The following is a 27,793-nucleotide window of genomic DNA, read 5'->3' as shown; positions in this document are numbered from 1 at the left end:
ACATAAAATCATATTTAACTTGTATGAAAATAGAAATACATATTTGCTGTTGTTGGAAATTAAAATCTTTTTTCTGGTGCACCCCCATATTTTCGCCTTAATTTTGTTTTGCTGGCTGTAGAACTCTGTAGATGTTACCACTGCTAACCAGTTATACAGTGCTTGTGCTCCCCATTTCAACATGATGATATACCCCTAATTGGTATTGTTAACTTACCTATGCATATCTAGTCTATTACACTTAAATTGTACCAGGGCCTGTAAGCTGAATGTTACCAGTGGGCTGAAATAAACATTGTGCCACTCAATGCAGTGACAGAACAAACATGAGTGCAGGCCTGCCATGTATATCATAGTGGTTGACTTGTCAAATTACCCTTTTTGACAGGCCTTCCTTTTGCATAATAATAAGCCACTCCAGATTAAGCCATACTTGCCAGTAAGGCAGTGTATATGGCATTTAACAGTAGGGCATGTAAACATTTAATGCTAATCATGGTCTTGCATAGAAAAGGATCAAAAGACTATTTTCAATGTAGCAGGTTCAGTTGTTCCTTAGGAAAGCATTGAAATACAATATCAAATCAAAAATTTCTAGCTCTATTTAGGTAACAGCCACAGAGTTCATTCTTGGACTTCTTAACCATTTCAAATATTTATTACTAACCTATTTACTTGGTAATAAATATCTTAGAATAGGTACTTTTAAAAAGTTTCCTGCCTAAAGCCTCCATAAGCATAGACGTCCATCTGCAGGAGCTTCCAGTTGTCACTTAGGAGCTGAATAGCCCCCTTGATGAGGTGTGAACCTGCTCTCAGTCCTTGGGTGTGGAGAGGTGTTGTGTATCTCTGGCAGTCTGACCATCTGAATTGTGCCAAGGAGCTTAATTAACTTCAAAGGGGCCTACCCTGTCACAGACACATGTAGCTAAAACCTAGGCATGCCACTTCCTTTGTCCCCCTAGCCAGCGAGGCACCAGGCTAAATGACAGCTCCCAGAACCAGTTTTGAGTGACCATATAAGAGGGGTTGCTCATTTACCTGGCCACACCACTATGGTGGGCACAGAAGCTCTGCACAGGGGAAGACTGTTTCTGTCATTTTAGGTCTGGGCAGAGAGGGGTACTGTGGGATTGTTTGGAATGAAACATACAAGAAGTTCTGCAAAGGTGGATAAGATCACCCCTGGGAACTTTTACCACATTGGTAAGGGAGTGGCCAGGAGATACCCCACCCCTCAGACTGGCATGGGACATAAATGTGCCATCCCTAGTACCCTCCTCAGATCTTGTCTGGGTCAACTGATGAACAGAAGAAAACTGGACCTGCTGTATGTGACCTAAGAACAGCCCTGAAGACTGAATCAGCTCTCCCCTTGTACCCAGGAGAAAGAAGTGGAATTCAAGTGTCATACAGCTGACCTGTGTTTGGGCTACAGGGACACAACATGCTTCAAGAGGCCTGTTCCTGCATTTTCAGCTGACCAGTTCCAAATGGAGCTGCCCTTGATCCTGCTGCTGGCTTCTGCTTGAGTGACTCTTGTCCCTGTAGTTTCTCTCCCCGAGGCTCTGGACCCCTAGCTGGTGTTAAAGTGTACTCTCCCTAGCATTTCCTGAAATCTTGGTCTTGGAAACTTCTTGTCAACTTTTGCTCTGAGAACCGGCGGGGGATCAAGACTAACCTGACAACTGATCCTACAAAGGTGCAGTGCTGCTGGGTAAAGGAGTCAAGGTAATTCTTCTCTGCAGCAACAAAGTCATTTCAGTGGGACCTTGTGGTGAAGGTATCCAACTTATGGAGCCATCTTTGGCTACAACCTGCAGCCTTGTCATGCTGGAATGATACAAACTCCAAAAAAGTGACTAAGTCTGAAGGTAGAAATCTTCTCTCCTCAACTTTTTCCAGCTTGGAACCATGTCCAGTGGCTATTCAATAATGTGGAGTCCTCTTTGGCCACTGCCTGTTTCCTTGCCAAGTTGAGAACTTTTTACTTCCATTTCAGAGACTATGGGCCTGATTTAGAGTTTGGCGGAGGGGTTACTCCATCACAAACGTGACGGATATCCTGTTTGCCGTATTACAAGTTCCATAGGCTATAAGGAATTGCAATACAACAGATGGGGTATCTGTTACGTTTGTAACAGAGTAACCCCCTCCGCCAAACTCTAAATCAGGTCCTTTGTCTAAAGGTAACACTTTTCACCAAGACAAACCTGGTCCCTCTATTTGACCCACACTCCATCAAAGTGTACTTTACACCTTAATCATGTCCCAGTCAAGCACAACCAGGTGACCACAGTTGGCCGTTAATGGTTTTTGGCACTATTTTGATCCATAAATCTATAAAAATTCTTCACCCCAGTTCTACCTTTTTACTTATTAATATGTTCTCTAGTTTTCTCATTTGGTTGAGATTTTTCTTGTGTTCTGACTTTAAAACTGTTTGAGTACTACATAAATACTTTACAGGTTGTATGTGAGTTAAGCCTGTCTGCTCTTTGCTGTAGCTACCAGGGGGATAAGCTTGGGATAATTTAATGACTTTAGGGGTTTACCCCAAAAAGGACTGTGGTTATTATTAAAGGTGGGTATTCACCCTTACTGAACTAATAACCCAATTTCTTGCATTGGTGTTGAGCAATGAGACCCTGGACTTGTCTTTTATCAGTACCTTTCAGGGATTTGTGTTGAAACCAGAAATCCTTTTTTATAATCTCACATCAAAATCTATTTTTTATTTTTAAATTCTCCTTCGTATTTTTAATTGGGCATTTTTTCTTCTTCCTAAATTCCATTCATACTCTCATATTTTGAACCTGTGTTTTTTGAGGAAATGGAAGAGGATTTGAGCAGCAATGAAAGTCTCAACATTGTAGCCTGGGTACCCGCCAATGACTAGGCCACACATGGAGCTGTAAGTCACAAGTCTTTATTCTTCTGCATGTACCCGTGAACTTCAACATTCTAAACCAGGCTTTCATTACATTATATTCTAGCAAATATGTCACACTGATACGGATATCTGTTGGGAGACAGAAGGTTTTGTTTAAATCATTCAAGACACTACATCTCCCCCTCTGTTAACTGAAAAATTAAAAAATTTCTAAAATTTGCTAAGGGTTGAGCTATTTTCAATACTTACTCCTCCTTTCTGGCGAGTTGACATTGAACAGGTGTTCTGTCCGGTTGAAAAGTGGAGGGGTAATAAAAAATACCTTTAAATCTTGTTCTTATATCACATTTGCTCTGTGTTCATAGACAGAGGTCAAAAGTCAGTTTTTCTTACAATTATTTTCCTTCTGACTACAGAGTTCCAGGACTTTGTAAGGTGAACTGTGTGACCTGCTGCTTAGAATGTAAAAAAAAAGGATATAGAGTGTCAGGTTTTTCCTAACACACAACATTTAAATGACTAAGGACCTCATTAAAACCCTGGCGGCCCAAGACCGCCAGGGCTGTTTTGTCTGAAGCACCGCCAACAGGCTGGTGGTGCTTCAGAGGCGATTACGACCGCGGCGGTAGCGCCGCTGTCGCACCGCCAGGGCCGGCGGTTTCCTGCCACATTTGCCCCGGCGGTGATAATGCGCCAGGGCAGCGCTGCTTGCAGCGCTGCCCAGGGGATTACGAGTCCCCCTACCGCCAGCCTTTTCCTGGCACTTTGAACCGCCAGAAAAAGGCTGGCGGTACGGGGAGTCGCGGGGCCCCTGGGGGCCCCTGCACAGCCCATGCCACTGGCATGGGCAGTGCAGGGGCCCCCTGACAGGGCCCGTGCAGCTTTTCACTGTCTGCATAGCAGACAGTGAAAAGCGTGACAGGTGCAACTGCACCCGTCGCACGGCCGCAACACCGCCGGCTTCATTTGGAGCCGGCTCCCATGTTGCGGCCCACAACCCCGCTTGGCCGGCGGGGATGTCATTATGGGCACCGCTGGAGTGCGCCGCATTGGCGGCCGCATGGCGGTTACAAGTCCGCCGCCCGCCAATGTTGTAAGGACCCCCTAAGTCAACTGTGCAGACATTTCAAAATATATTTCAGTAGTTGTGAAAGCACTTTTTTATATTTCTGTGTAATGAAAAATATTTTAATAGGATGAAAACAAATCAGAATACTTTCCATGTTGATGTGTAAAAGATATGTTTTCCGAAACCCAACTTTTACAGATTGCTAATACACTATATAGTTTTATCAGTAAAGCTGCAAGTTAGTGGAGAGGTGTTTGGACATTTCTTGGAAAGTTACTGTGTGTAGATGACAATATGCTACCACATCATGGTTTAGTAATATATTTATTAAAATTGAGTGTTTAAACAAACTGAGAAACACTCCTGCCCTGATGGCAATGTTGTTAGTAAACTTAAAGTCCTAGGTTATGTGGGCTAGACCTCATGGGTATGTGGGCTAGATTCTTTTGATGCATATAGCAAACGTTAGTCTACTTAATCAAACAAAATAGGTTTTTTGTACTGCAGAAAGGCTGAGCTCACATATTTGGAGATCCAATCAAATGTGAGAATTAAGAAAAAGGCGACTCTGTCAGCTATTTGCCTAGGATCACACAATTTGAGACCCATTTACGGGTCAAGTACATTACAGGTAGGTCGAGTAGATTATTTAAATTACTCAACCTGCAGTTCTAGTAACATTTTTATGATTTTTCGAGCCCTACATATATGTATATAGAAACATATACAATTATATCTCTTCAATCATTCTTCTTGGCACTTTGATCATCCAACCTGATCTGGTTACTGGAATCTTTAGACTGTTATCTTTAGGGTTAGAGATTATTAAAGATGGTAAGGAATCAACATTTTTACTTAGTTTTCAGAATCAGTCTTTCTTTCACCATCTCAAGTTGAAGACCGATGAAACACAGGCCTGAAGTGAGAAGAGTCTCTGGTAATAGACTTTCCCAGGGCGCTGGGAAATCACCATTGTCCTTTGGTAGACGCTACTTGGAAAGGTTCAACATTGTAAGGAGCAACAGATTTACTTTTACACATCTGTTGAAAGATCACCAAATCTCCTTTTCTGAATGAGAGGTCTTTTGCATCTTGCCTCTTGTCAGCATGTATTTTTTCTGTGTTGTTAATGAAGTCCCTTGTGTGAATCATGCTTTTGCTTTTATCTCTTTGAGTGGTCCTTTGAGGTAACTTGGTTGTCATTCCTCTTCTGAACATCAAAATCGCAGGACTTTCACCTGTGGTCAAGTGTGGTGTTGAACGATAAGCTTGTAAAGTACAATTCAATACTGTTTTCAAACGGAGCTTCTCAAGAGTTGCATGCTGTACTGCTTTCTTTAGTGTACTCAAAACGTTCATCAAGTCCACTTGGCCTGTGATCATAAAGGTGTGATCTTTTGATGTTTTATGTTTAGATGCTTCAGAAATTCTTTACATTCTTTACTGTTGGAAGGAGGACCATTGTCAGACTTTACAATGACTGGTATGCCCCTTGTCGCAAAGATACCACCAAGTTTTTTGATTACTAGTTCATGAGTCATGAATGAAAGATCTTCAACCAAAGGAAACCTTGATTATTCATCTACAATCACCATTAAATGATGTCCATTATCAAGTGAACCAAAGAAATCAATGACCAGTCTTGTTTAGGGATTTGTGCCATGTTCAGAATAATAAGTAATTTTGGTTGACAGTCATTTGCATATGTGACAGGCCTTGCGTTCCTTTTCAATTGTTTTGTCCAAATATGTAAACCAAACTCGGACTTGGAGAGCTCTCTTTGTGGCAACAATACCCCAATGTCCTTCATGAGCCACTTCAATCACTTTTTGTCACAGTCTCACTGGAATCAGGATCCATGCAATACAACTTCCTTCTGAGTTGTGGACAATTCATCTTTGACATTGTTGATATTCACTGTCATTGCTGAGAGGTCAAAAGTGTTTATTCCATGACTTGTGTGAAATTATGTCTTTTAACTTCACCAGGTCACTATCATGACTTGTGGCAGTGACAATCTGGGATAATGAAACAGCAGCTGGTGTCATTGACTTGACAAGGAAATTAAAGTAGCCCTCAGTCGTCTTGGACCTTCTATAGGCACTCTCGAAAAGTAGTCAGCAGGATTATGATTCCTTGCTGGTCGATGCACAATTGTATAATCATACTCTTGCAATCATAGTCCCCATTGTTCAACTCGAGAAGGGATCTTGGATTTTGGACTGCAAAAGATAGTCAGCAAAGCTTGATGATCTGTCACCATCGTAAACGACTTTCCATCTAGGAATACATTAAATATTCACCATCCCACGCTACAGTCAAACTCTCTTTGTCAGCCTGTGAGTAAGTATGTTCTGTCTAAGGCAGAGCTCACCTAGCATAGGCCACTATAAGGCGTCTAGCATCTGGGCGTCCACTATGCTGTGCTAGGATAGCACCTAACCCGACAGGGCTGGTATCTACCACAATCTAAGTATCAAGCTTTTGATTGAAGTATTCCATTTCTGTAGCATTTGCAATGGCATGTTTGTTCCTTTTAAAACTTTTCTTACATTCTTGCGGCCATTAAAAAGAAACATTTTTCCGTTAACTCTCGTAATGGAACAGTAACAGCGACAGTCTTTTATGTATCTTGAACAATAAATTGCCATGCCAAGGAAAGAACGTAACATTAAATCATCTTGTGAGGGGTTCAGCATTTCTCAATGCTTGGACTTTTGCAGGTCAGGCATCAAACCCCTATTAGAGAAGATACGGCCAAAGCATTTAAATTTTGTCCTATTGATCTCACACTTATCGGCATTCAAAGTCAAAGCGGCATCACTGAGTTATTGACATATTGTGTGAGAGCTTTATCATACTCCTTCATTTAGGCACAAAAACAAATATGTCATTGCTGTAATTAAATCTATTCACAGGTTGTTTGAAGTGTGATATGACATCTTGGAAAAGGTCTACAGCTGATGACACACCAAAACTAAGGGCCTGATTTAGACCCTGGCAGAGGGGTTACTCCATCAGAATAGTGACAGATATCCCATCTGCTGAAATATAAATCCCATTATATCCTATGGGCACTAAACCAGGGCCAAAGTCTTTTATATCTAAATAAACCAACATGTGTTAAAAAGGTTGTAATATATTTGGAACTTTCTTCAAGTTTCAACTGATGATAACATTTATTCAAATCAAGTCGAGAAAGGACTTTAGCACCATTTAATTGCATTATCATGTCAGCAATGTGTGGAGATGGATTTCATTGCCGTTCAATTGCTTTGTTTGCCTGACATATGTCAATGAATGTGCCCACAGCTCCTTCACGGTCCTTTTTGGGCACTGCTACCATGGTGTTGGACCAGTGGAACGTTCAATATTATGCTTAATTAACAATTCAAGTTCTCTTTTAGTAGCTTTTGTAAATGGAAAGCAACTCGACTTTGACTCTGAGCAACAGGACAGACATCCTCATTAATGTGCAGCTTTACTTTCATAGTCTTGAAAATAATTAAACCAGGCAACAGTGAAGAGAATTGACTTACTATTTTGTGATGAACATTCATGTTGTAATTTATAGGAATCAGTCCCATGTCAGCAGCCATGTTGAAACTGAGCAAGCAGGCACTTGCCGCTGTACCTTGAAGCACATGGATTGGTGCTCGTACCTTTGTTTTCTTATGTTTCACTGTCACTACAAATTAACCTTTACTCTTCATGGGTGGTGATGCAGCCCAGGTACACACTTTGGTCTTTGGTAAGTAGTGGTAATGGAGGCAGTGCATGTAATTCTCATCAGGGGTTATATTTATCAATGCAACGCTGTCAATAATGAAAGTTATTAAATATCAATTTATTTTCAATGTAATATTTGGACAGTGTTTGTATGATTTTGTTGCCTTGACGTGTTGACTTTTCTTTGACTGACTTTTTTTCTTCATATACTATCAGTCAGACATGTGCACGTTTTTCTGAGGTAACTATTGACATGGCACTATCACTTTCTTCAGTTTCACTTATTATTGAGGTGGAAGAACTGTTTGACAATGATTTAGATGATAATCAACTTTGTGTAGTATCTATTTACTTCAACTGATGTCACCACTTGGCATTATGGGCATGCATCGAACGCTGCTTTTGGAACTTTCTGGCAGCCATTTTGTCTTTGGGTCGTGACGCACTTTCTTTTTCCTTCACTAAGAGTTTTTCTCAGCATTCGTTGTCTGAATGAATTGGATAAGCATCCATCAATAACTCAGCTGCATGGATTCTTCATCGTTAAATTCATTAAACTTAGTGTTTGACCGTGTTGAGTCTTTCCATGAATTCATTGATTGTCTCACCAACTCTTTGACATTCTTGACTGAAAATATATTGTTCATAAATTATGAACAAATGCGTTGAATCTCAAGTTCAATCCAGTACCAAATGTTGATTCTGAATCATAATCAACATTTGGAACTGGATTGAATTTGAGATTCAAAGCATTCTTAACCTGAGGGTATGTGACATCTTTGTCAGTTCTCTGCATTTTCTTTATGAATTCTTTCCCACCAATATTTGATAATCCTTCTATCTGTATCTTCAAGTGCATCAATGAAATCTTCAAATGTATCTATCCAGGTAGTCCATCTGTTGCCAAAATTTTGCTTTTTGGTAGTTTTAAAAAGTGGTGGTGGTTTGAGGAACGTGGCAGAATAGTAACTGTTCATGGGAGTGGCTGACTTGAGGGTGGAGCTCTGTCAGATGCTGTTGACTATCCCTGGATCTGCATTATCACTGAGGCCCAATGATGGTTCAGCCTCCGTATCGTCCAGGACAGTCCTTGAAGTTTTGACTTTCTTCTTGGTCTCCATTGGAGCGCTGTCACTCATGGCGACCTCTGGAGTTCTTCTAAGCCACCAACTGGCATCTTTGATGGTGTGCCTATTCAGGAATTGGACAGCCTAATAAGCACAACCCCATTGCTTCTTCTTGGGTCTCCCTGCCTGGTGCTGAGGTCATGATGCTCCACTTTTCAAGACTCAAGTAGGAGTAGTAATATGCTTCCATGTTATGTGTTCTGTCAGCCAGCACTGTTATTTGTAATAATATATAGCAAATTATGATTGTCTTTACCTGTGCTTTATAAGTCTGGTTGTATCTGCCTTCAGTGTTAACAGTCCGTACACTGCATAACTTTATTTTGCATAGCAGCACAATAACTTGTAGTAGGATCTTGGTCATAATTTCTTGACCAACGATGCATAGACTTCTTTGCAAAGCTCTCTTTCCATTCACACTCTGCCCACCGGCAGAAGTTGCGCAATGACTCCATTATTGCCAACCGTCGACTCAGCACTTCAAGAAAGGCACATGTGGCACGCACAAGCAGTTTGCTTCAACCATGGCAAAAATCTTCAGAAGAGCACTTTCTTCTTCAGGTTACTTATCCCATATCTTGTCGCCAGTTGAGGTATCTTCCCAGGCCTGATACCCGCTAAATGACTAGGCCACACACAGAGCTGTAAATCACACATCTTCATTCCTCTCCGTGTACTGGTGAATTCCAACATTCTAAACCAAGGTTTCATTACATACTATTCTAGTGATTACATCACATTGATACGGAGTCTGCTGGGAGCCAGAAACTTTCCTTTCTAAATCATGCAAGACACTACAAATATGGCACATCAGAAGAAGCTGTGTAAGGGAAGAAGGCTGAAGCTGCAAAATGGTGCCAAAGATGTTGGAGAACCATATAGCCCCGAGGACATCAGTCCATTACACAAGTGCAAGAGGATGATGAAGGAGAGAATGAGGAGGAAAAGATGGATGCTGCTGCAGAGGACCCAGTGCCAGGAGAGGATGAGTCTACAGGTACCAGACCCCCAGCCTTGTCTAGTTGAGGGAACAGTATGTCTTCTTGCATCATGACCCTGGCTGAGATACAGAACAGAGCAGCTGAAGAAAAGAACGAAACCCTAGCAACTTAAGAGAAAGAGGCAATAGCAGAGCTGGCACTAGAGGAGAAAACATTGACCTTGGTCTTGAAGCAGAAGAAGGTCCTCCTGGCCCATGTCAGGGGCCTGAGACAAATGGACCTCAGAACCAAGAAGTCTTCTTAGTCCAGTAAAGATGGCAGTGACAGTGAATTGTCTAGAAGAGATAAAAGATCCCATATCCCCAAAGACTATGGGCCAGATGTATGATCCTGGCCCATTGCGATTCGGTAATTGCGATTTTTAAGAAATCGCTATTACCGACTCGCAAAGGGCCATGTATCACGTTTGCGAATCGGTAATAGCGATTTCTTAAAAATCACAAATGCTACTACCGAATTGCAAATTGCGATACTGGCCCCATCGCTGCAAATTTTTTGCATTTCCAAAATTGCGATTTCTGAACCAGAAATCGCAATTTTGGAAATGCAAAAGGCCAAGGTGCTGGGGGCCTAAGGCCCCCTCTCCTGCACCCCAATTATTTTTTTTGAACATGTAAAGTACACACATGCCAAAAGGGCATGTGTGCTTTACATGTTACATTTAAAAATGCAGTTTTACTGCATTTTTTAATTTTGCACCAGGTTACCACCTGGTTGCAGACCATGGTATTTTGCATGTGGAAAATACCATTCTGCGAAAAATCGCAATTTGCGATTTTTTGCAGCATTGCTTTGCGACCTGGATTTTGCGAATCGCAAATTGCGATTCGCAAAATCCAGGTTGCAACGCAACAAATAGCAATTTTTGCGATTTCTATTTTGTGGTCTGCAAATGCCTTTGTTGCATTGCAGACCACTATTTTGCACTCGCAAATGGCCGATTTTGCCGTTTGAGAGTGCAATTTTTTTTTATACATCTGGCCCTTGGTGCCTAGCTATGTGGTAGGGGATGTCATAGGCAAGTGATTTGAAGCCTATGAGGTGGCCTTGTGTAGTCAGAGAGTCCTAGAAGAGGACTGATGGCTAGCCCATGGAAGCACATGCTCACTGCGTGGAGGGATATCTTACTGGCACTTGAGAACGCTGACAGGATGAAATATGACCTCATGAAGGAAGCCTTTGCCAGGTTTGGTCTAACCCGAGAAAAGTATTGCATGAAGTTCAGGGATAGCCAATAGTGCAATCATGGGCATATTTTCTAGATTCATCAAGTAAGGCACTAGATAGTTGGGTGAAGGGCAATAAACATTGTTATGGGCTTTATTATTTGATCATGGAATCAAGGAGGAGCACAAACTGAGTAACTGTTTTACATAGCTGCACCAGCACCTGATTTATTCTAAGCTCACTGTAACCAAAGACTTTGTAAAAGAGGCTGAACTCTAGAGTGTTCAGGAAGGTATCTGAGGTGGGTACTATAAGAAAGGTGTATTGAGTACTCCTCATCAGAACGATGTGGAGAACAGGGAAAACCAAAAGGAGTTCTCTAAAGGCCCTCAAAATAATTTTTAGGGAAAGGAGTCTCAGGTATCGTCTGACCACAAGAAGGTGGTTTCTTTAAGAAGAAGCCCCAGAGGTCTTTCCCTCCCCAGTACTATGAGTGTTAACAGTCAGGGCACAAGAAAGAGGATGCTATCTACATCCACAGAAAACGGGCCCCCACTGATGGGCCTACCTCAGGTCTTGTTAGTGCGGTGCTGGAGGGGGAGGTTGTCCCCATTAGTTTGGGAGGGGGGTGAAGAGGTTATCCTAGTATCTCTGGGCAACAGAAAGATGGTGCCTGCAGCTCACATGCCTGACAACACAAAAAAGTACAGGCAATGGCTCACTGTCAATGGGCTGAGGGTGGAGACTCTGAGAGGCACAGGAGCCAGCATGACTACTGTCAGGTGGTATCCCGGGTCTTCAGAACAGGTTATCCCTAATGTAGTCCATAAGGTTGGGACAACTGACAAGCAGTTAAGCCACTGCTTTGGATGGGCGAGGGAGGTTAAGGTTCTCTGAAAGTAACTGTGAGCCCAGCCATGCTCATCGATTGTCTGCTGTGCTGCCTTAGTGGGATGGGTATGCTCAGACCTGGGCCCCATGCATACTGTGCCAATTGAACCAAGCTGTACCTGGCTGATGGGTCCTAATTAGGGCTAACCAAATCCTAGTTTGCTTGTGTATTGGTTCAGGGAGGATCTGGCCTGGCAGTTAGGGCTGGACTGTTCCCATTGGTACAAGGTCAAGACTGATTTGCATATGGCTATGTCTAAACTGAGGTGGCATGGTGTCAAAGAAGCAATGGACTGGGTTGCGGCCAAAGTAATTACCAATGGCTGAGATTAATTCAAGCATTCCATCCATCACTTTTTGTATACTTCAGTCAATGACCTAGAGCCCACCATTTGGGAAAAGGTGGAGCTCAGGTCTCATCTGGAGCTGTTAGGACTGCCTGAGTGGGTGCTAATCATCACAAAGCCTATGGCAGCCCATTGGGTAAATCATAAGGACCTCAAGCCTGAACTTTTGGCCCACATGCCTGCCAGAAGAAGAGGGGCAAAGGTTATGGTAACCCAGCACTGGATGTTCCCACAGTGCATGCGGAGATCAAGGCTGAAGGTGAGGCCCCTAAACCTACAGGGGAAGACGTTGCTGCCCTGGGAGACCTGTCTGAACTAGCTGGGTGGAAAGCTGCAGGAGGACCGGCCTAGGCTGAGTTCTGCAAAACACAGAGGGAGTGTCCAGCTCTTGAGGGCCTACAGTGGCAGGCCAAGGCTGAGTCCATTGGGGACTCCTCTGGTGATCACCCCATCTATTGGGAGGACGGTCACCTCTATAGAAAGCCTAAGGTCCCTGAGCCTGGGTTAACCATAGTGTTGATGGTCCCCCAGAGCTACAGTGGCTGCCTACTGAAGCTTGCTCATGAGGTACCCTTGGTAAGACATTCTTGGGCAGGCCAAAGCTTTGTCCATCTTCTCACCCACTTTTATTGGCCCCAGATGCATTCTGTAGGTCATGTTTTACCTGCTAGGCTAGCAGTAAATCAGAGGTAAAGTGTAAAGAACCCCTGCAACCTTTTCCCATGGTGGGAACAACCTTTGAGAAGGTTGTGGTGGATGTTGTTGAGTCTCTGGACCCCATGACAACCATAGGCAACAGGGTTATCGTGGTCTTACTGGATCATGGCACCCGGTACCCCAAGGCCATACCCCTGAGATCCATGACTACAACCATTTTTGCCAGGGCACTGATGGGGATCTTTACTCTTGTGGATTTCCCCATGGAGGTGATGTCTGACAGGAGGTACCAACTTCATGCAGCCTCCATGAAGGCCATGAGGGATGAATATGGGGTTACCTATAAATTCTTCACACCAAACCACCCCCAAATTAATGGACTTATGGAGAGATTTAACAAGACTTTGAAGGGCATAAATATAGGCCTGTCAGAGCCCCTGAGGCGTAAGCAGATTGTTCTGTTGCCATGCCTTCATTTTGCCTCAAGGGTATTCTTTAAAAAGGACCTGTTTGGCCACTCTTTTATGAGACCTCTCAACATTGCCAAGGAGAGATGGGAGAAAGCTCCCAAGAAACCCCCTCAAAATGTTGTGAGCTACATTTTGGCACTCAGGTCTTCAATGAAGCGCTTCTGGAAAGAGGCCACTGAGAACCTGGAGGCCAGTGATGGAATAGTGTTACGACCAGAAGGCCACTCTAGTGGAGTAGCAATCTAGCTAGAATGTATGGGTGATGAAGCATGTGGAACTCAGAGCTTTGCAGGACCAATGCACCGGGCCCTATGAGGTTAAAAAAAGGGGAGGTCACCTACCTGTTGGATCTCAAATCACCCAGGAACCACTTATAGGACATGCATGAAAATTGCCTCAAGCCCCACTGTTAGTGGTCTGAAGTGACTATGCTCTTGGTAACAGATGGTGGTCAGGAGCAGGAAATTGACCCCTTCCAAGACCTACTTTCTCCCACGGAGCAGGAGGGGTCAGTGGAGAGAGACATCCTCTCTCCTGATAACAGAGCAGCAGAGAGACTGTCGCCAGTTGTTGGAACAGTCCCCCCCTCTTTTCTCCTTTACCCCAGGGCTCACTGACTGGTGTAACACCACCTTTGACACAGGAGACAGCATGCCTGTCAAAAACAAGATTTGCAAGTTGTCTGATAATGTGAGAGTCAGCATCAGAGATGTGGTTTGTAAGATGCTGGATTTGGGGATGATTGAGCCCTCCCGTAGTACCTGGTCCAGTCCAGTAGTATGGATACCCAAGGCCCTGTGTGAGCTATAGGGACCTCAAACCAGTACTGATGCTCACCCCATCCTCCAAGCTAATATAGTGATTGACTGGTATAAGTCACTCGTACAGCGGTATACCATATACCCAGGGCCTGTAAATTAAATGCTACTAGTGGGCTTGCAGCGCAGATTGAGCCACCCACAGAAGTAGCCTTTCAAACCGGTTCAGGCCTGCCACTGCAGAGCCTGTGTGCACAGTTTACTGCCACACTGGGTTGGTACTTAAAATTACTTGCCAAACCTGTACCTCCCCTTTTCCTACATATTAGTCACCCCTAAGTTGGCCCTAGGTTATCTATGGGCAAGGTGCTATGGAAGTAAAAGGTAGGACATGTGCCTTCATTGTGTGACATGTCCTGGTAGTAACAACCAGCCTATTTGTTTTCTCCATGCTGTGACTGCTACCTCTCTTTTATGTTTGCATTAGAAATTCTCTTATATATGTCTAAGTGGTAATTTCTGAACCATGAGGAGTACCGTGGGCATGTTTAGTTTCTTTGGAATGGTAGTGAGAAATCCTGCTTATTGGTGTAGGTGGATTTTTTATTACTATTGTGGAAATGCTACTTTTAAAAAGTGGACATTTCACTGTGCTTATGAGTCTTTTGCTTTGCAGTCTGACTCCAATTCACATCAGGGGTAGAGTGACAGCTGGACTTTGTGCATACTTTTCAGACAACCATCACACAGGGAGGGTGGAGGTGTAACAGGATTACATCTGCAGACTAAATGGTCTACCTTGGCTGGGAGATTGGGTGGCAGGGGCACACTTACATTTGCATAGGCTGTGTGATACCGTGACACAAAAGGGCTTTTTTGCCCCCTACTGATGACTGGAGAGTGGGTGTTGTGCACTTCTAAACTTCCTTTGAAGTGCCCCCTAGATTAAAGACATGTTGACTATAAGTACAGGGGTTGTAGCCCCATGTTTTTATTGTACTTTTTAGTACCAGGACTGGACCTGTGTCAGAAGGACTACTGGACTGCACGAAGGACACATCAGGAATGCTTTTCTGAGTGTTGCCCTGCTGCCAGCTGCTCCCTGACACTGGACTGCCAAGGCACTGTGGGACTGCAGGAGAATTCGCCATTGAAGTTGCTGGCTTTACTGAGCTGCTCTACCTAACCACAACTGCTCTTTGTGCCCCTATTCAATTGTTCTCCCAGGGGCCAGTGTGGCAGTACTGTTGTGCATTGGCTGCCCCTCATCATTCAACGTTAGCATCTGAGGAAGCACTATATGGTGGTACTGTTTGCTGTGAAGGTGGTGCGTGAAGAGTGTCTTCTTCTCAATCCCCTCTAAGCACAGTTTTCCACTTCTGGACTACCTTGCCACTGGTGCCTGGTAAGCATCCCTCACCTTCCCTTACTTCTCAGAGAAGCCTAAGATATAGTTAGGACTCGCTATTCCTGGCACATAGAGAGTGCTTAATGTGCAGCTCACAGCAAACATTTTGGAAAAAGTAGCGTGAGTGCTACCACTTACCCCTCTTGGTATAACGAAGTGTGTGGTGAGTGCTTGGCATGGGAAGGGGTCTCAGGAGGTACTCCTTGCACTCCTGCCTCCTGCCCCCCCCACTGGAGAGGAGCACCACAGCGGTAAAGGGAGCCTGGATTTGTAACCCAGAAAATTATCTGCTGTGAGCGGAGGAGCTCCACATTCGTATGACCATGGGTGTGGCCTGGCAGTTAAAGCCGAACACCCATCCTCGAGGACTGAGCCCCACAAAAGCCGCTGGTCACAGCTGTACTGCACATTCACGGGCAACCACCTTTGTTTTCCTCAAGGAGAAGGAGACTCTCTGAAATCTGCACGCAGGGACCCAAGGAGGGTTTCCCCACAGTCCTGAAGTGGGTGCGTGGCCTCCCCCTTCTCATCTTACCTGGGGTTGGGCTCAGAGGCCCCTCAGGCTGCATAGAGGAAGGTATTCACAAGTTATAGAGCTGCGGCATGGACGTTGCTCCCCAAAGCCAGACAGGAGGCTTGCAGCACGAGCACTCGGAAACCTCACCTCAGTGAGAATTTAGAAATTACCATAATTACCCTAATAGGCACGCATGGCCTGCTATGCATTATGTTTTTACTGGTAATGTTTGGGGTGATTCATGTGTATAACCAACTGCTACATTCATTGCCCTGAGGTTTGTTAGTTTACGCCTTTGGATGCCTACCCTGTAAGAATAGCGTGTGCTAAATCAGCAACAGTTACCATGCTTCGTGTGTTTTCTGATCTACCTGGCATGACATGCACTGAGATGATGATCTATGTTGTTCCTGCCCGGCATTACCCAGGATAACGTGTATTAGCTCAGCATTGGCATAGTATGTGTAGTGTTTATGATTTATGTTGTTTTGGCCTCTGTGATGCGTACAATGTATAGAATAATTGTATATAAGACTGTGAATATCTTTTGTGGTGTATTTATTGTGTTACTGGTGTGAGTGTGGCGCGCAAACGCTTTACACATGACCTCTGAGGGTAAGCCTGACTGCTCTATGCCAAGCTACCAGGGGTGAGCACAGGTTATCTATGGTGTGTAAGTTGCTTGCTCTGACTAGATTAGTGGGTTCTACCTTGCTTAGGTGCATACCCTAGCCAACCAGAAACCCCATTTCTAACAAAGACTATCCTGGCTCGGAGCTCTTCAAGACTCAGACTGAAGTGAGAGCTCTCTCAGACCGCACTGGTTTTTCCTGGAGATTTATCATGGCGTATAGAACTATTGTTTTCCCCCCCACAGAGCTGACTTCCAGCAGGCAGCCCCAATTGGTGCTCTGGGCAGAGGCCTGCCTAAATGTTTTGAAATAAGACGTGTTCAGCACCAGTGCTAAAGGCACCTGACTTCTCAAACGAGTTCCACATGCTGACAGATTCTTCAGAACCTGGGGTAGGGGCTGTTCTCTCACAGCTGAATGATGAGGGCCTGGACCAACCTGTAGCCTTCATCAGCAGGAAGCTACTTCCTGTGGAACAAAGGTTGAATGTAATTGAGAAGGAGGTATTTGCATTGATCTGGGCACTGAAGAAATCAATATCTTAGCTGTTTGGGGCTCATTTCCAGTTCCAACAGACCACAGCACCCCCCACCCCCCCCCCCCCTATGACTGATCCAAATGCAGTGCGAGATTCCTAAACTGGTGAGGTAGTCCATCTCTCTTTAGTGTATGTACTTTCTGATGGAACATTGCCCTGGCACTCACCACTCCAACATTGATTAATTTTCCAGGTTTTTTCTGCCTTAGTGAGGAGAATTCTTATTGGGGGTGAGTAGTTCTCCCCGCCTTCTGCTTGGGAAGACCAATTTTGCAAATGACCATCTTTTGCATGGTGAACACCCAGACTTTTGCCTTGACTATTTTTGCTAGCTGTAGAACTCAATGTAGTTTTCCATGCTAACCAGTGGTAAAATGTTTGTGCTCCAAATTTCAACATGATGATATTAGTATACCCCTAATTGGCATATTTACTTTTAGTCCCTAGTATATGGTATCTAAAATGTACAGAGGGCCCGTAAGTTAAATGTCATTAGTGGGCTGCAGCACAAATTGTGCCTCCCATTGCAGAGACTGTACAAACATGGCTGCAGGCCTACCATGTGTAGCACAGGGGTGCAGGTTTTTGCTGCAAATTTGACCTATCAAAATAAAACCTTTTAATAGATCTAAGCTCTCTTTTTAAGTATTAATAAGTCACCTCTAAGTAAGATTTACTTCCCGTTAAAGCAGGGTGTATGGTATTTAAGAGTAGGAAAAGGAAATGTTCAATGATAAACATGTCCTTACAGTGAAAAGGGCCAAAGGCCATTTGCACTGTTGTAGGGTTCGCTGTTCCATAGGAACGCATTTAGATTCAATATTATATTAAACATTGTTGTCTCTGCTTATTAAGCACCTACAGAGTTCATTCTTAGACTTTTTTTTTACATATTTACTACAAACCCAATTCATTGCTAAAGTTGGATGGGTAATAAGTATGTTATAATATGTATTTTCAAAATGTCACCTGTTACCTACCTGATTCCTCTAGAAGCCCATTTGCAAGAGCTTCCAACTGTCACTCAGGAGCTGCACAGCCCCTTTGATGAGGTGTGAACTTGCTCCCAGGACTGAGACAAAGGGCTTGGGTGTAGGGAGATGTTCTATTTTTCTGGCAGGGTTCACATCTTGGCTGTGCACAGGAGCGTAACTTCATATTGGCCTATCCTGTCATAGGCAGTCAAACACCTGGACATGCCCCCTTTCTGGGTCCCCATAGTGAGTCAGGTTCCAGGCTCAGTGATAGAGGAACTGACCCCAGAAATGCTTTTGAGTGATCACAGAGAAGGAGTTGCTCATTTCTCTGAGCACACCTGTTGGGTGGGCACAAGAGTTCTGCAGAGGGGAATAAAGGTTCTGCCATGTTGGTTTTGGGCATAGAAGGGCACTGTGGGATAAAACACATAAGTAATGCTGCAAATGTGGCTAGGGTCATCTATGAGGGCTTTTACCAAATTGGTTAGGGAGTGGCCAGGAGTTTCCTCACCTACACCCTGTCACTGTGCATAAATGTGACACCCCTAGTATCCTCCTCAGATCACTTCTGAGCATGCGGAAGAACAGAAGAAGACCGGAGCAGCTGACTGTGATCTGAGGAAATCCCTGAAGACTGGACTTCCTTTCTCCCTTGTACCCAGACACAGAAGTGGCCTTCAAGGGTCATAAGGTTGATGCCCTGTTGGGGCTACAGGGTACACAACAAGATTCAAAAGGCCTTTTCTCTCATTTACAGGTGACCAATTTCAACTGGATCTGCTATTGACCCTGCTCCTGGCCTGTGCAGGAGTGAGTCTTGACCCAAGAAGGCTGTCCCCAGAGTCCTGGACCTTTGGCTGGTGCCAAGGTATACTCCTCCTAAAGTTCTCTGAAACTAAGCACTTAGAAACATTTTGGCAACTTTTTGCTTTGTGATTTGACAGGGGAAAGGGACCATCCTGCCAAGTCAATACAACAAAGGTGCATTGCCTCTGGGCCAAAGATTCAGGTTGCTCCTGCTATGTTCTTCTCTGCAGCAGTAAATCTGAGTTAGCTGTACCATTCATAGAAGGTATCCAGATTTGTGGAGCTCTGTTAGGCTACAGCCGGCAGCCTTGCCCTGCTGTCAGACGGCTATCCGACGATGTGGAGTCCTCTTCATCCACAGCCTCCTGCTTTGCCCCAATGAGGATTTTTGACTACAATTCCAAGACTAAGGGCTGATTGATCATAGTATTGTGTTGCCCTTGTGTCACGCATGGTGTCACAAGCACAATACAATACTAAAATCAGATTTACCCACCAACTTAAGGCCAAGGCACTCTAAATCGGGAGTAATGCAAGGCAGCACAAGTCGCTACCTTGCGTTGCTCTACCTTGGGAAGGCATTCTGTGTGTAGAGTGTGGGTGTTCCCACGCATCTATCCATGGATTGTTGCACATTCCAGATTTACCAAGACTGATAAACCTGAGAATGCGTCAAAATGCTATGTCTTCCCAGGGGAGGCACAGGAAGGAGAAATATACTTAATTCTCCTTGTTGTTTCCTCTTCTAAGTGTGTTGCATTCAGGGAAAAAGCCTCAGAGGATTGTTTTTGTGCAGGAAAGTATCCCTTCTTGCACAAAAACAATCGCAGGCACCTGTGCACCATGGCACACGGGTGCCTGTATTGGTGCTGGGCAGCAGATTGCGCACCAGTGCAGGCAGAGTGTAGGAATGGCCATACATTTGTAAATATTTTGCATTCCTGCCCTCTTCCTTTCATGCAGCAAAGCAAGTTGACTTGCTGTGCTGAGCTGCTTGAAAGATTGATAAATTTGGCCCTAATTCTGAAGGTAAAACTTTTCACCGGAATGAACCTGCTCTTTGATTCCGACTCGCACTCCATCACGGTCCGCTTTTGTGGCAGGCAAGCGCAACCGGTTGACAAAATGCTTAACCTTAAACTTTAAAAAATCATAACTCCAATTCTACTGATTGGATTTTTATATTGGTTTGGTGTCATTTTATTAATTACAATTTACTCCATGTTCCTGCATTACTTTGGTATCTATGGTACTGTGGTTTGAGTTTTTTACGTTTTGAGTACTACTATATTTGACCACCCTTTCTTTCATAATACTTTTCCATTACCTTTTTACAAGGTCAACTTTTGTTTTTGAAAATGTGCTTCTATTTTTTAACGTATGCATGCTGATTTACATACCAAATCACATGATGATGTCAAAATAAATAAAAAATGTGCTTCATTGAAAACTCCATAGCGTATTTGTAAATGGGAAAACCAAAATAAATTACTAATCAAACTAATTAGCTTTCTTACTTTAATTTGCGTTCTTTGTGCTTTATCAGATACTGTTTTGCTGCTTGCGCCAATTTAGTTTAGATTTAGTCGTCTACAAAAAAACAGAGCTTCTGTTGATCCAAATGTGACTCACAATATTGCTTAGTGCACTTATGCAACACCGCAGATTGTCATAATCACAACTATGTTTTGACGCATGTGTTTTAAATTTGCTTTCGCCCTTTTCCTATAAGTGTATAGGCGGAGGAGGAACTTACACTTCATCTACCTCTGTTCACTTTGCTTCCAACCACACTGGATTTTTTTAATGTTTTTCCCACTTGGCATGTGCAGCTAGCACAGCCATTCAAATTCAGCTGCCACTGTGTGTCCTGTAAGATCACTATCCATTGAAACGTCCCAAAAACACAAAGACACTTGGGACACACTAACTGAGAACATAATGTCAACACGTTTGCACTGGCATTTGAGCCAGATTCAGAGAGAGAATGGGTACACAGCCTCGACCCAGTCACGAGAAACTTGCTCCTCGCTTTCAATAACCACATTATTTATTCGGCTGTTTTGGAAGCCACATTTTCACTATGCAGTGATTCGTCACTTCCGCCATTCTTAATACCCCTTATAGCAAGTGGGGAAACACAGTAGATAGCATATAGAACAACGATATCTACTATGTTATATTTTGTTGCACAGGGTTGCCAATGTTAACACTTACAACACAAGGTTCAGCTTCTGACTTCCTAACACTCTTCTGTTAGGGTATAGCTTACCTCAGCTAATGCAGTCAGTTCAGCCCCGGGACCCCACTCCGATCTTACATATTGTTGTATCCCATTCCATTTTGCTAATAAAGGCAACACTCTTTCGGGTGTCGGTGGCGAAACGATGGTTTGCAAAAAACGGTTGTGGTTGCAAACCGTTGATACATTTAATTGCCATTCAAAAGTAGAAGTGGGGCGCCCGTTCATGCCCCTTCCTCCTTCTGAATCTCAGAGAGTACCAAAGTGCTGTTCCACAGCCTACAACTTTGTGAACTGCAGGCTTCAGGACTGCAGAAAGTGCTTTGTAAATCAAGCCCGAAATCTCCACACTGCGCTGTCGTCCAAATAACCAAACAATTTGTACACACCTTATTCAAACCTAATATTTTATTCTAACTCATTCTGAATGCCAAACATGTTGATAACATTTGCTGTTGACTCTCTGATATCTCAGATGTAATTACAAGGAGTGGCTTTTGTCCCAGTGAAGTTCAAGACCGTGCGTGCAGCACTCCCTAGGCCAATAACCCTTAGGTCAAGGCTAGTGTTCCCAGACAGTACCAGAAAGAAAGGATAGCTTTCTGCCACTAACCCTTTTGTTAGATGCTTATCAGATCGGTTGGGTTATAATACCAGTAGACATGATTGTTATCTGAACACTGACCAATTTGGTGACTAAATAACATACTGAATGTCTTTCTTTGAACCTCTTTCATGAAAAACGTCCAGTATCCAGTAAGAGTGCATTGTATTTCTTATGTACATTTCGACCTTTACGAAGGAGGTGTGAAACAAATAGACAGATCTGTGAATGCTTTTCCTGATGTGAAATGGCAAAAGTGTGACTCAGCGTCTGACAAATTCCATATCTAGGGGTAGAAGGCTGTTGAATACTTTACACACTTGCGAGTCTAGGAATCCAGGGTGAGAGACTAGGGGCCAGATGTACGACCCCGAGTTTTGCGACTCACAATTTGTGGCTAACGGCCGTATGTACGAACAAAATTTCCCATAGACACAAAATGTGAGCCCCAAATTGCGAACCGCAAAACAATATGTACCACAGTGTAATTCACACTTGCATTTGATTAAAAGCTCTTTTTCATACTTCTGTGCATTTGTTGCTGTTGTAGTCATAAATAAGTGCATTTGGATAGGAAGTAGTGCCTGTGGAAATATACTTTTAAGTCAATGTGAATTTCCTGCTGCTAAAAAGACAAGATAAGATGAGGGTAGCGTATTCATGTCAATAGAAAGGAAGATCCTTGGAGTTACCAAGAGGCATGGGGAGAACAAAAAAGAAGAGTTAATAAGAAACCTGCTCTCTCACAAAGAAAGTAAACTCAAAATTCAATAAGGGTCACCACAAGGCCTTAGCAGAGAACCAACAGGAAAGAACATGAAGGAGCCAAAATCTTCCGAGCCAGATGAAGGGTTTACGAGCTCTCATATGGAATTCACCTTACAGGAAATGAAAGACAATAAATCAGGCCAGATTTTAAGAAAGGGTTGCATGAGATACACAAATACCTAAACAAAAGAGTGGAAAGGGCGGCATCACTTAGGTATCCAGTGATGTTTCAAGAAGCAACAGAATATATGAGCCTGAATGACTTTGCTGGTAGAGCAGAAAACATGCAAGAAAAGCACAAGGACCTGTAAACAGGCCTATGCACAACAGTATACAGATTTGAGGAATTCCCAAAGGCTCAGAGAAAAAAACATTTGAAATAAATCAATTTCTTGTTGTGAAGGGAGAAGTCATACAGAAGGCTACAAGTTGATATTTATAAAGATAATCATAGCAGATTCTACTAGGACCTTTAATCAACAACACTACAGACGCCTAAGGCATTCCAAACAATCATAGATTTTTTAAGAAACCAAAAAAATTCAATATCATTTTGTCTCATGTTTGACTTAAAAGGTTGATAGAAACCGAGAGACTACTGTAATTCTAACGAAAATGGGTAGTTCTGAAAATGAGGAAGAGCAGGGTCAAAGTGTAAAGCTAGTTTAGGAAAAAATAGAACATTCTAAGCGAAGAAGAGTGCAGTGAAATTATGATGTGGTAGTGAGAGTAAAAGCTCTGAAACCTGTCTAGAATGTGATCTCAGTAGAGGAAACAGTGAACGGAACTCTAGACCAAAATTACCAATTGCCAAACCAACTTTAAGTATGACTGTTCTGTCCTCATAAGTGTGAGATGGAGCACCTGTATAGCATTGGAGTTATTGAAATGGTGTGAACTGTTTCCTATAATGCTAGTACCATTGGGACAGCATAAAGATAATGACACAGCTGATGTTGCTTTTCTCCCATGGTTGAGTTTCCCAACAACAATGAGAGGGATCTGAAGGCACTGTAGACATTACTAGGGTTCCTTTAATCACTCCACAAAGAGGACTGTGCTGTGCTTTCCTCTCAAAAACATACATACTTCAGAAGGATCTATGACATTTGAAATACAGACTCTTTCCTCTGCAGTATTTCTCCTTGAGTCATATCAAAACAGCAGGGCTGAGGGCTCTGGCACTTCATGTTTAAGGTTAGGATTACTCAATGGACAAGGAATGGGGCTTGTGTGGCAGTGAATGGATACTTTCAGAGCAATTCACTAATGTTGTTCTCTGTATATGTACCTAATTCACTGCAGACCAAAATTGGCACACCAAAAGATCTTGGAGTTTACAACGGAACCTCTTGTTATCAGAGGCAATTTTAACTTGGTAATGTATTTATCAAATTTAAGATGTGGAATAGATAAGGGGGAACAGTAATACAATTGTTAGCCCTGGCATCCTTGTTACCCCAGATGTGTTGCTTTTACCTCCTGTTGTTTTGCTGTAACTTTTTGTTGGACTTTGGACTCTGAGCACTTTACTACTGCTAGCCAGTGCTGAAGTGCATGTGCTTCTCTCTCAAACCTGGTAACATTGGTGTAGCCACAATTGGCATATTTGTTTTACGTGTAAGTCCTTTGTAAAGTGGTATCCCATATACTCAGGTCCTGTAAATTAAATGGTACTAGTGGGCCTGCAGCTCTGATTGCCCCACCCACTTAAGTAGCCCTGTAAACATGTCTCAGGCCTGCCAATGCAGAGCCTGCAGTCTCATTGTCACCTCGAACTGGCATTCGAAATCCTTTTCTTGCATGTAAGTCAACCTTAGAGTAGACCCTAGGTAGGCCAAAGGGCACGGTGCCATATAAGTAAAAGGCAGGACATACTTTTCAGTTTTACATGCCCTGATAATGAAAAACTCCCAAAGCCGTTTTTCATCACTGTGAGTCCTGCTACTCTTATAGGATGGTATTGGGAATTCCTTAAAATACTTTTAGACTTTAATTCCTGATCAAAGAAGAGTAGCTACACCATGATTCGTATCATTGGAATGGTAATGATAAATCCTCTTTACTGGTAAAGCCGGATTTATTATAACTATTTTAGAAATGCCACTTTCAGAAAGTGGGCATTTCTCTGCCCTCACTGTCCTGTGTGCCTACAGTCTGCCTCCTATACATGTCTGGTCTAGGTAGCAGCTACACTTGTGCATTCCCTTCAGACACCCACAACACAGGATACTCAACTGCATCTGCATTCATCTGCATACTGATGGGTCTTCCTGGGGAGGAGGTTGGGAAGGGCTCTGACTTACATTTCTAGTGTAAAGGTCAGAGCCCACACAAAGGGGTTGATTACCTCCCACTGATAGTCTGGAGCCAGGACTGGACAAAAAGGGGGATCTGTGCACTTTAGAGAAGCCTTTTGAATTCACCCCCCACATTAAAGACACTTTTTAGTATAAGGACTGGGTCTCTGATTCCCTAAAATCAGAACTCTGCTGGAGTAAAGATTGCTGTGCTGCCAGGACGGTTCCCAGGAACTGCTGCTCTGCCTTGTTGTGCTGCCCTGCTGCCTGTAGATTGCTGCCCTACCCAAGGACTAAAACCCAAAGTGACTTCAAGAGCTTGTTGGTTTACTCCTCTGTTTTGTGGGAAATTTCAGGGACATCAAAGATTTCCTCACAGTGTGGCAGTCACTGGACTCTGATAAGCTGCAAGCCTTGCATCTACCTTCTACGGCGTCCTGTTTCCCAGCGTCGAGGGGCATACTCACATTGATCAACATTCTGGAGATGAGTGAGGCGATACTCAGCCTTAGGACCCGAGGAGCAAGCCTCATCTATGTGCCGGTGCACTTCCCCGACTGACTGCACTGCAGTGCGACTTGTCTCCCAATGCCACAGGCCCTGTGTGAGAGGCTACCAACACCCAGATAGCAGGAGCGCCTCACCCGGTTGCTGCATCACACTACGACTTGCCTTCCAGCACTGCACCCCCATGTGAGAAGCCCACCGGATCCAGACAGCAGGAGCACCTCATCGGACAGCTACTTCACAGCTTGACTTCCTCCTGGCACCGCTGGCCTTGTGGACAAGGTCCGCCGACACCACCACAGCAGCAACGATCCCCACAGGTACTCAAATCAATGGGAGGGCTGAGCCAAGAGCCTTATTCCTAATGGTGCACCAATGACTTTAATTACCGTAAAAGCTCTAAAAGGAGCACAAGCAAATGTAGCACTGCTTTTAAAATTATTTCTGCAACGATCGTATCTCTTAATCTATTGATTACATTTTTGCAGTTTTGATTTTGATTTACCCAGATAAAAGCTCTTTATTTTTCATAAACCTGTGTGGAGTCATTTTGAGGTGTTTTCATTGTGATTACTGCGTGCGTGTTCCACAAATACTTTACACATTGCCTTCTAAGTTAGGCCTGCCTGCTCTGTGCCAAGCCATCAGAGGGTGGCCACAGTCTGGGTGTGTACCACTGTCAAGTAGAGACCCAATTTATAACAACAATGTTTAGAGGAAACGGCTAATAGAAGCAAAGGGCTAGATGTATCAACCTCCTGGTTTGCATTTCTTAAATAGCAAATTTTAAGAAATCGCTATTTAAGAAATGCAAAATGGGATGTATGAAAATTGTGATTCGGTAATTGAGATTTTTTTTAAATCATAATTGCTCTTAGCGAATCGCAATTACAGAACGGGACTCCATTCATCCCTATGGGCCTGTAAGTCCATAGGTACGAATGGTTTTGCATTACCTAATTTGCGAATTCCTGTTAGGAATTTGCAAATTAGGTAACGCAAACCCCATGGTGCTGGGGACCTAAGGCCCCCTTTGATGCACCCCAAAAAAATATTTGTGGACATGTAAAGCACGCACATGCCCTAGGGGCATGTGTGCACTACATGTCATTTTTAAAAATGCGTTTGTAAGACATTTTTAAAAATTGCTCATGTTTACCACCAAACTCAAATTCGTGGTAATTTCATTTCCTAAATACCAAATTTGCATTTAGGAAATGCATGATACATCTGCACTGGTAATCGCAAATAGGTATTCCCTAGTTACAATTACTTATTTAGGGAATCGCAATTTGCGATTCCCTAAACCCTAAATGGAGTTGCAATTTCAGAGACTCGCTATTTTAGCGTTTCCTTGAAATTGCACTGCGAATGCCTTTCATACATTCTGAAGGGCATTTTTCCATTCGCAAGCAGTGGAATTTTGCGATTCGCACCGTTTGCGAATGCAAAAATCTTTGATACATCTAGCCCATAGAGACATAAACACTAAGCTACTGTTGAGCACATGTAACCCTTACTGGCACATAAATCGTAAACTACAATCAGCCCTGTATTGGTGGAAACATGCATTATTCAGGATATGAAGGGAGTGAAAGATGCATGATATTGCTGTAGGACGAGACTATGCTAACATGCTCATTTAGCTTCAATGCAGATAGAACTAATTTGTAGAGAAATTCCTGCAGACTTAGGGCCATATGTATGAAAACTGGAGCTTGCGAATCGCAAATAGCGATTTTTAAGAAATCACTATTTCCGAGTCACAATTGGCCATGTAACAAAATTGCGATTCGGAAATAGCGATTTCTTAAAAATTGCTATTTGTGATTTGCGAGGCCCATTTACCGAATCGCAATTTGCATTTTCGCAAATTGCAATTTTTTTGCGATTCGGTAAAAAATCACAAATTGTGAGAAAGTTCGAGAAAGCACACCTGGAGGAGCCTGATGACATCACCAGCAGGAAATGAATCATCCCAGGCAGTTTCAGGTGCCACACCCAAACCAGCATCCTGAAAGAGAGCAGCCCAGCCACACAGAGAAGCACTCAGAAGGAGCAAGAACACCTGAGCATGGATGGATACCCCAGGCCAAGCACAGGAGAAGGGAGAATGGAAGCGCAAGCTGAAATTCAGCGAGCAGGAGCTTGAGGTACTAACTGAAGAGGTGGTGAGGAGCCATGACCGCCTGTTTGGAAAAAGCTCACTCCAGGTGCCTGGGAGTGAGAAGAGGAGACTATGGTTGGACATACAGTCCAAAATCTGCGCAATTGGAGTGGCACAGCGCTCCATTGAAGAGATAAAAAAAAGGTGGTATGACCTGCGTTCCTGTACAAAGGAGAGGGCGGCAAGGAGACTTGCGGAGGCCAGGGGCACAGGAGGC

Source organism: Pleurodeles waltl, chromosome 8 (genome assembly GCF_031143425.1).
Source record: "Pleurodeles waltl isolate 20211129_DDA chromosome 8, aPleWal1.hap1.20221129, whole genome shotgun sequence".
Taxonomy (NCBI): Eukaryota; Metazoa; Chordata; class Amphibia; order Caudata; family Salamandridae; genus Pleurodeles; species Pleurodeles waltl.
The sequence above is the reverse complement of the archived record's forward strand: the minus strand, read 5'-3'. Positions refer to the sequence as shown.